Source organism: Pteropus vampyrus, unplaced genomic scaffold, assembly GCF_000151845.1.
Source record: "Pteropus vampyrus isolate Shadow unplaced genomic scaffold, Pvam_2.0 Scaffold306, whole genome shotgun sequence".
NCBI classification, from domain to species: Eukaryota; Metazoa; Chordata; class Mammalia; order Chiroptera; family Pteropodidae; genus Pteropus; species Pteropus vampyrus.
In genome coordinates this window covers 1,758,414-1,768,179 of record NW_011889087.1, presented here as the reverse complement: position 1 = coordinate 1,768,179, position 9,766 = coordinate 1,758,414, and the positions used below count along the sequence as shown (strand labels likewise).

The 9,766-nt window shown below is 36.3% G+C and overlaps 1 pseudogene; it reads left to right on the top strand.

The window, feature by feature from the left end:
* The first annotated feature begins 206 nt into the window (after positions 1–206).
* On the top strand, positions 207–320 carry LOC111730318 (annotated as a pseudogene).
* Positions 321–9,766: the final 9,446 nt, after the last annotated feature.

Genomic DNA, 9,766 nt, shown 5'->3' with positions numbered 1-9,766 from the left:
TAATCCTTTCTATTAGCCATGCACTTTGATCTTTTCTATTTCATTCTGTTTTGGGGTTTTGTTTTGTTTTGTTTTGTTTTGTTTTGTTTTTTTAATGCTGGTTACATCTCACTAATTGATTTCACAACTCACTAATGGGTTGCAACTTGTGGTTTAAAAAACCATTAATGAGCGTGTGAAAGGCATAAGAACTAAAAGCTGGGTCTGTCTATGGCCATGCCACCCTGAACAAGCCTGATCCCATCTGATCTTGGAAGCTAAGCTAGGCCTGGTTAGTACTTGGATGGGAGACCACCTAGGAAGACCAGGTGCTGTAGGTGTAAAACATAAGGGATTGTAAACTGACAATGTCCTTGTAATCTGTAAAATCAACCAAGGGTTGCCTCGCCTAAAAAAAAATAAAATAAAAAATAAAAGCTGGATCTGAGCTCAGCCATTAGCTGTGTGACCTCGGACAAGTGACTTTGTCTCTCAGGGCCTCATTTTTCTATCTGGAAAACTGGACTTAATGATTACTAAACTTCCTTCCAGCATTAAGGTCTTTTTCTTTTTCTTTTTCTTTTTTTAATTAGGAAAGATAACAAAGAGCAAAGATATGGAATTACAGTCCAAGGCTAAGATCATCCATGTCCTTCTATTCCCAGTTACTATGTATGGATGTAAAAGTTGGACAGCGAAGAAGACTGATAGGAAAAAAATTGATTCGCTTGAAATATGGTGCTGGAGGAGAGCTCTATGATACTGTGGCCTACCAATAAGATGAACAAATGGGTCCTAAAGCAAATTAAGCCTGAGACATCACTGGAGGCAAAAATGATAAAACTGAAACTGTCTTAATTCAGGCACACCATGAGAAGGTGGGATTCTTCGGAAAAGACAATAATGCTGGGAAAAATAGAAGGCAGCAGGAAAAGAGGAAGAAGATATAAGATGAATTGACTCTATCAGAAAAGCCACAGGCATGTGTCTATAGAAGCTGAGGAGGGCTGTTGAGAAGAGGACATTGTGAATATCACTCATTCACAGGGTCGCCAGAAGTTGGAGCTGACTCAATAGCACATAACACGGCACATGCCCTCAGTGCTGCACACATGTGGACACACACACACAAACACACCAAAGTATACCCATACGTAGCATCCTAGACTGGATTCCTGTTATTATTGACTGAATGACTGCCTTCTAGGAGGCTGGGCTGATAAAAGACCGTCTAATAAAAATAGTTATTGAATTTAGTTCTTATGTAATATCCCCTTGAAGGAAAAGTCTTATAGCCATTTTACAAATGGTCAGCCCATTTAACCTAATTTGGTCATTATCTTCACCTATTACCTCTCCAAAGTCCTTACTGTGCAGTTAAATAATGATAATGGCCTATTAGTTTACAGCAAACTGTAACCTTGATGTCACAAAAACCTTTCCTACCTAATAGGTAGGAAAGATGCAATCATTATAAAACACAAAACCAAAAACAACTTTTTTTAAAACATATGAGGAAATTTACTAGGACTAAATGTCTTGTCCAGTCACAAAAGTCACAAGAGCTGCTAAGTGGCATTGCTGCATCATGAACCCACGCTTTCCATTTCCACATCCAGGGCCTTTGTCCTCTGAGAACACAGATCCAGGACTATACTATCCCAGAGGTGGCCTGTCTTTCTGAAGCTGTGAGGGGGAAGTTGGGCTGCATATGCCCAACAGATTAAGTTTTGCTGAAATACCCCAACCCTACTATGCTGGACGTAAAACCCCGTTTGGTCTTTGTTCCATATATTTTCTTTTCCACTTTAAGATATGAATCTCTTCTGAGGGAAAGCCAATCCATGTACTTCTGATTTGTTTACATTTAATTTTTCCAAATGGTGCTCCCTGACATCCCTGAGCTTCACACATTTTCTATAAGACAGGAAATAGGAAGATGCCAAGTGTGGGCAGATTGGGACGAGATGGAGCTCCTAGGTACCCACTGGGATTTTCCCCTTAGGAAAATGATGTCTCTCGTCCTTACAGTGGTGCCTGCAGCTAGCTTCAATTCCATTTACCAGCTTTACCTCTAGCCAAGGTGGCAGTTGTAACACCTGAGCCAGCCAGCATGGGACTCCATCCAGACCACAGAACAGGATAAAGCAAGAAATGAACTTGATCCTTGATAGCTTGGCCAGAACGTGAAGCAAGGTCATTTGTGAGAGAAACAGTGATTCTTTGGTGCTTCCACTGTCCTAATACTATACCTCAGCAGGAGGGTTTAGTTGTTCCTTCTAAACCAACCTGACCATAACAATGATAGTGAAAACAACTGGGATAACATGATGAATAGCTCTCGATGGAGACAATACAGCATGGTAGAAAGTGCTGTGTAATAAAGCAAACTTGGCTTCAAAGCTTGGACCTGACATTAAGCCCAGGGACTTTAAGAAAGTTATTTAACCTCGTGAATATCATCAGTAAACCCCCCACCTTAGAAGATTGTTGTGAGAATTAAATGAGACAATGTGTATGGCAGGACAATTCATAGGCACTTAATAAATGGCAGCTAGTAGTATCATATTATCTGAAAGTAAAGTGCCATATAGTGAATTCACTCTTAATTCTCATTTAAATCATGCTCAAGGAGTCTCCTGGTACCCTGCTGAGTCCAATATGAAGTTTTGGTAACAATCAATCAGCAATAATCTAATAAGAATATGATCGGGTGAAGCCAGTGCCAGATGCTATGAAGGTGAACTGGAGAAAAAAAAAAAGGAGCAGGTTTACAAGGTTGTTGAGGAGACATAACACAAGTCACAGATGCTTGAGAAAAATCACAAAGCAATTTAGCAACAGATTAACAGAATCCAGGTTGAGTCTTTGGCTACTAAGGAAGTAGAAGCAAGCTTGGGGAATACAGAGGGATGCTGGAGGATGGCTTTAATCAGGAAAGGCTTCTCTATGATTCATGACTTGGACTTGATTGTTAAGTTTCCTTAATACATGATAGACCTGAAGCCTGGGATTTTATAATAAAGTTCAACTTTTTTTGTGTTAAAAATTTGTGGAGAGGGTAGAATGGAGAAAAACTGCTTAGTGGGTATAGGGTTTACTTTTAAGGTGATAAAAATGTTTTGGAACCAAATAGAGCTGATGGTTGCAAACAATGTGAATGTACTAAATGCTACGGAATTGTTCACTTTAACCCGATTAACTTCGTTACATGAATTTCGACTCAATTTAAAAACTCTTGGAAATAAAAATTAATATTTTTCAAGGAGTAGCCTTCCCAGTTATTAGAAAATATTTTTAAGCTACAAAAATTAAAACACCGTGTTATTAGCACAGGAATAGATGATAGATCAAGGAAACAGGCTGGAGTGCAAAAGCAGACTCAAGTGTATTTGGTATATTAGCTAAATAAAACAGTTGGGGAAAAGACAGATTGTTCAATAAATGCTGTTGGAACAAGCAGCTAACTATTTGAGAAAAAAAATAAAGCTAGACTCATACCTCACAGTTTATACCAAAATGAATTCCAGATGGCTTAAATAATTAAATGTAGAAGAATAGAACTATGAGAGTTTTAGAAGGAATATATAGTAGCACTTTTTATAATCCTGGGGTAATGGAGGATTTTTATAGTCTTGATATGAAGACCTGGAACCAAAAAGGAAAAGATTGATAAATTTGACCATTCACACATAATACACAAATGAAAGCAACTTCTATATGTCATGCATGGCAAAAATTACTATAAACAAGGTTGAAAGATGACAAATTGGGAAAATATTGGCAATTCTTAGGATAAATAACTAATTTTTTCAATATACAAAGAGCTTTTACAAATTAATAAGAGAAAGCCAATCACTTTTATTGAAAATAAAAATGAATAATTTATAAAAGAAAACTGGTTAATAAATGTATGAGAATATGTTTAACCTTATTAGCAAGCAAAGAAATGTAAATGAAACAAACAAGGAGATTGTATGTATTGCTTACCAAACTGATAAAGAAAACAATTATGATACCCAGGCAATAGATCTTCTTGTATTTCTGGGAAAGGTATAAAATAGCGTAACTTTCCTGGAAGGCATTTTGTCTCATGTATCAACATATTAAATAAACTTACTCTCCAACTCAGAAATCCCACTACTATGAGTTTATTATTAAGAGTTAATAAGACAAATGAAAAAAAATAACAGGTGAAAATTGGAGGGGAAAGCCTAAATGTTAATCAGTAGAAAATTAGTCCATACTACTGGAATACTATGTAGTCATTAAGAAAATTACATATTTGATATATGTACCATGATATAGTGTTGGTTGAAAACGTAAGTTGTAGAATCATATTATACTATACTCTGACCTCATTTTTATTTAAAAAAATTTTAAACTATATATTGCTTACTTTTGTTTGATCAAAAGTAAAAAAGTCTGGAAGGATTCATACCAAACTATTAACAGTAGATACTCCTAGAAAGGATTGGGAAAGATGGAGGGAAGAGACTTACATTTTACTTTGTATATATTTCTGTAGTGTTTTAAAACGTTTTAAAGCAAGCATGTGTTATTTTTATAATCAAATAAAACAAATTTGAAGATTAATTATAAATATTAGAACATTTGCATATGAAAATACTTCAAAGGAATATATATATGTGTGTGTGTATAGACATATATACATCCTTCTAAGTCTATAGATAGAAAGATCTCCATAAAACATTGTCTGGTAAAAATGAGGGACACATTGCAACATGTCCCCCATTTCTTTTATAACATTTTCCAAAGAAACTATGTAATAAACAGAAAGCCCAAAGGGGAAAATTTTTATAATCACCCTAAGTGTAATAAAACACACACAAAGATGTACCTGAATATGATAGCACATGAACTCAACTATATAAATTGTGAATTATAATTTTAGAAATGTCAGGACAGAAACTAAAAATAAAAATAATTTTCGAGAACCATCTCATAGAGATATTTACCACTATCATGTTAAATAATGCCCCAGCATATCTATTAGTGAAGGGGAAAATTAGCATGACATATATTTTTCATTTTGCTTTTGTGTGTGTGTGTGTATACATATATAAATGGAAGAAAGAGATTGAAGGCTTTGTCAATATGGTGGAATTTCTAGGGATTTTTTCTTTTTTCTTTAGCCTATTCCGTATTGTTTCACCTCTCTACAACAAGTAGTGTTATCTTTGTAAACTGAAAAAAAAATTTAAGAAAAAAGTAAAAATTAAGGTGAACTGTATATATATATAATTTTTTAAGCTAAGTTTTTTAGTAACTGATCCCAGCATGACAAATTCCTGAAAATGTTTTCTAATCGTGTAGTGGTCAAAGCATACATGAAAATCATGATACATGCAACACCCTCCTCCCCAGTGTTTGACATTTTCCTAAAGCCAAAACAAAAGCTCAAACCACAAAATCAGGTAAACATTTGCTGGGAAAGTTGTTCCGAAAGCAAGAGTGAAGCAGTCACTGTCAAACAAAGTTAATTTTGTTGTAATGGAAAGTCCTGGGGGCAGGAGGTCAAGGTTTTGGTCCTGGCATTGCTGTTAACAGCTATGTGATCATGCACAAGACTAACCACCACTCTGAGCCTTGGGGTAACGCAGGAGTAATACCTTTTTTGCACAAGGACAGGGGATGGACCAGACCAGATAATATCAAATTTCCCTGTCAAAAGCTTTGGGAAGCCCTGATCTCAATTCCACTGGTGTTCACTGTGATGATGAAATTGTTCTTGGTCTGGCTTACAGGGAGCAAAAATAACAGCACTCAAACTCATCACCATCGCCTCTGTCATTCACTGAATTCACTGTTTAGTAATTACCTGCAGCCTCTTGGCTGAAAGGCATGGACAAAGCAGTAGTTCTCAAAGTGTAGTCCCCAAGGCCAGAGGCCTCCTGAATTTGTTAAAAATTCAAATTCTGGGGCCACACTCCATATCTACTTAATCAAAGACTCTGGGAATTGAGCCAATTGGGTTTCAACAAGATCTCTAGGAAATTCTAATGTAGGCTGAAGTGTGAGAACCACTGGCATAGGTGAAGCTATTTAACTGGTGGCTGAAACCAGCCATGTTGTTTACGTCGCAAAAAGTATTGTCGTGGCAGGGTAGAATAAGATGATTGACATGGAACATAGTTTCCAAAACTTGTTCAGTTCTTAAAATTTGTATGGCAATAGCCACACCTATAAAACAGGTGTCTTATTCCAAAGGTCCACAGCATTTGCATGTTGAAGAGCTACTTTTTATTGTCCTATAATCCTTGAGTGTGTGAGTTATAAAACTCTAGAAAGGACAAATGACAATGAGAAAAAGCATTATTGTATATTATGTTTCCCTTCTTACCAAATAAAAATTTACATGAACCCAGGACAGTTATTTCTAAATATATGGTAAATATCTAATTACTAGTCAGGGAGTCTGATCTACAAAACACCTAGGTAAAATATAAAAATTTTGCAAATAAAATATTTGGTGCCTTGTAAGCTTTAAAACATTGGTTTCAAAAAACTTATATTTATCTTTGTAAAAAAAAGCAGTATTAGTGTAGACTCACCTGCCTCACATTTTACTGATTATTTCCAAAAGACAGCAGTATTATCCTGGGTAGTAGGAAATTATCTCAATGATGGCCGATTATAAGAGTAGATAACTGTGAGAAGATAATGCCTTACTGCAAACTGAGATTTAAAAACAAAGTGACTTGATCTTATAAATATCCCTTTCTCTAGGAGGTAATCTTTGCAGAAAACGAGTCCTGGAGTCAGCTCTGTTAACCCCAGCTCTGTGATTTGGACTTCTCTGAGCCTCAGGTTTCTCCTGTGTACACATGAGGACTGGATCAAATGATCATCAAGGGCCCTTCCAGATCGAAAATTCTGTAATTCTATGGTTCTAATAACTTGAATTTTTCTATATTCTAATTTTGTGAGAAAGAAATTATAAACAAGTCTTTCAGGCAATAATTTTAATTATATGTTGTTAACTCAGCCCAGTCTTATCTCATCTATAGCTCCAGTGCTGTACAATGATTACGAGAGTTCAGAATCTATTCTAAGGGCACTGTAAGAGGCTGAATCAAAAAGTTTATGTTATGGTTAACATAATTCTACTATTAGGTATTTTAGTCTGTTCTAATTATATAAATATTTGCTAATGCATATATGGTATATAACAACCTCCATTTAACCAACATATGGAATACATTGGAATACTTCATTTCTTGCTTATTCTGATTAAGTGGGAGTTCAATGAATCTCTCTCTTTTCTGAGGAATTCAACAAGTTTTTATTTTTGACAGTTCATTAACATTACTCAGTCTTCGAATGATGAGGCTAGAGATTATTGTCTCTAGGTTGTAGATGGGGATGTGGAATCAGAACAATTTAGAGTTGGAAAGAACTTTAAAGGTTGACTAATCAGACTCTTTATTTTACAGATGAGAAAAGCGAAACCTAGAGAAGGCAAAGGCAAAAGCCAGAAATTTGGAGATCGTCCGGATAAGAGCTAGAATAAAATACTAGGCCACTTGCTCCCCACCTCCAGCTTATCTTCCAACAGAAAACCCCAGTAGATATCATTCTTGGTGCCCAATATTTAAAATGAGCGACATAGGAAAAGCCAGGTTTGTTTAGGATTTACCTATGTGATAGGGTAGTTCTGTCTCTTCCCAGCTCCAGCCTAGGGCCTAAATTCAACTCAACATAGAATCTAAAGACAATTGTCTAAAGAAGAGAGTTCTTAAATGAATAGATGCAAGACCTCTCCTTAATTTTGACAAAGATGTGTGGTTGAAATGGAGAGCAACACCTCTCACTGAGGCCACTTTTAATCATTAATACTCACATCATCACAGTGTTCAAGGAGCTTACTTATAATACTAGCTCATATTAGAAAGTTAAACAGTCCTAAGTATAATTAGTAAGGCAAAGAAGAAAAGAATGAAGGGCACGTGTGTGTTGGGGTGGGGGTGGGGGACTGAGAACTCCAGACTAGTGCAATCTATTAAGGAATGATATTATTGTGGGTAGAGGGAGCAGGTTAAGGAGGGAAAGCCAGGAAGAGCACAGTTGCCAAGAACTGTTATCAATTAACATTCTGGAAACCACAGCCATACGTCTCTTCTTTGGGGATCCTATAAAATGAGACCATAAAGATTCATTGAGCCAACAAAGCTGTGGTTGCATATTGGTGTGGGTGGTAGGAAATAAGGATCAAGAGGCTCACAAAGGGATCCAGACGTCTGCTTCACTGGAATGGAAAAACCATCATAGTGATTTCCACAATATATCTGGCAGGACAAGACGCCGCAGAAGCCAGCTAAACTAGCTGAGAGTAGGCATAAGCCGCACAGAGAGAGTTTTAATTCAAGAGGTGTTGCTGAGCTGTGAAAAAAATGGGCCAGCCTTAAATCATAAGCTCACCTCTCCGTCTGATAGAAATGTCAGTCCTGTGTTCTCTTGTGCTCTGAGAAGAAAGGCCCTACCTTTGGAGAAAGAAGCTATTGAACATCTCTGTTCCCTTTTTGCTGGATCCGTAAACTCCTTGTGTAGTTCTGGGAAAGCAAGAACGTTATGGCCTGCCTCTTCATAGCCTCATTAATGCATAGGTCAAATTTTGTAACTTCAAATGACCGCTAAGACTTGAGCAAGGAGTTGGGCCTAAAAGCTGAGCAAATATTGGGAACGAAGAGAAGGGGCAAGTTAAAAGCAGGGTCCTCATCTAGGCAGTGTGTGCAAGCTGACAGTCTAGAACAGGAATTAGCCAACGTGTTTTTGTAAAGGGTCAGATAGTAAATATATTAGACTTGTACACCTTGAGATCCTTGTCCTATATACTCTTCTGCCATTTTAGAGCAAAAGCAACCATAGACAATACATAAATAAATGAATATGCCTGTGTTCCAATAAAACTTTATTTATTGACAATGAAACTTGAATTTCATATAATTTTTATATATCATGGAATATCATTCCTTTGCAAAAATTATTTTCAACCATCGAAAAATTTAAAACCATTCTTAGCTCATGGTCCATATAAAAACAGGCAGTAGGCCAAATTTGGTCGACAGGTTTTAGTTTGCAGACTCATAGTCTAGAATAATGCTGTCCAATAGAAATATAATGAGAACCACATATGCAACTTAACATTTTTCTAGTAACCCCTTGTAAAAACTAAAAAGAAACAGGTGAAATTAATTTTAATAATATATTTTATTTAACCCAATATATCTAAATATTACAATTCAATATGTTATTAATACAAAAATTACCAATGAGATAGTTTATGCTCTCTTTTTTCATTCTAAGTCTTCAAAATCTGGAGTGCATTTTATACTTATAGCACATCTCAATTCATTCCAGCTATATTCTAGGAGATCAATAGCTACAGATGGCTGGAGGCTACCATGTTGGACAGTGCAAGTCTAGAAGAGTGTTTTCAAACTTTAACTTGCATTAAAATCACCTGAAGGTCTGTTACAATACAGATTGCTAGGCCCCATCCCCAGAGCTTCTCATTTAGTAAGTTTGGGCAAGGCCCCCAAACTTGCATTTCTAACATGTTCTTAGATGGTGGTGATGCTGTGCATCTGAGAACCACTTGTCTACAAGTTGGAGCAGAAAGAAAAAGTAGAGAAGCAGTTAGGAGCCAGGAATATGTAAAAGCAAGAGGTGAAAAATGAATACTAAATGATGAGATACCATTATACATCTAAGAGAAAAGCCAAAATTCAAAACACTCATAACACCGAATGCTGGCAAGTTTGTG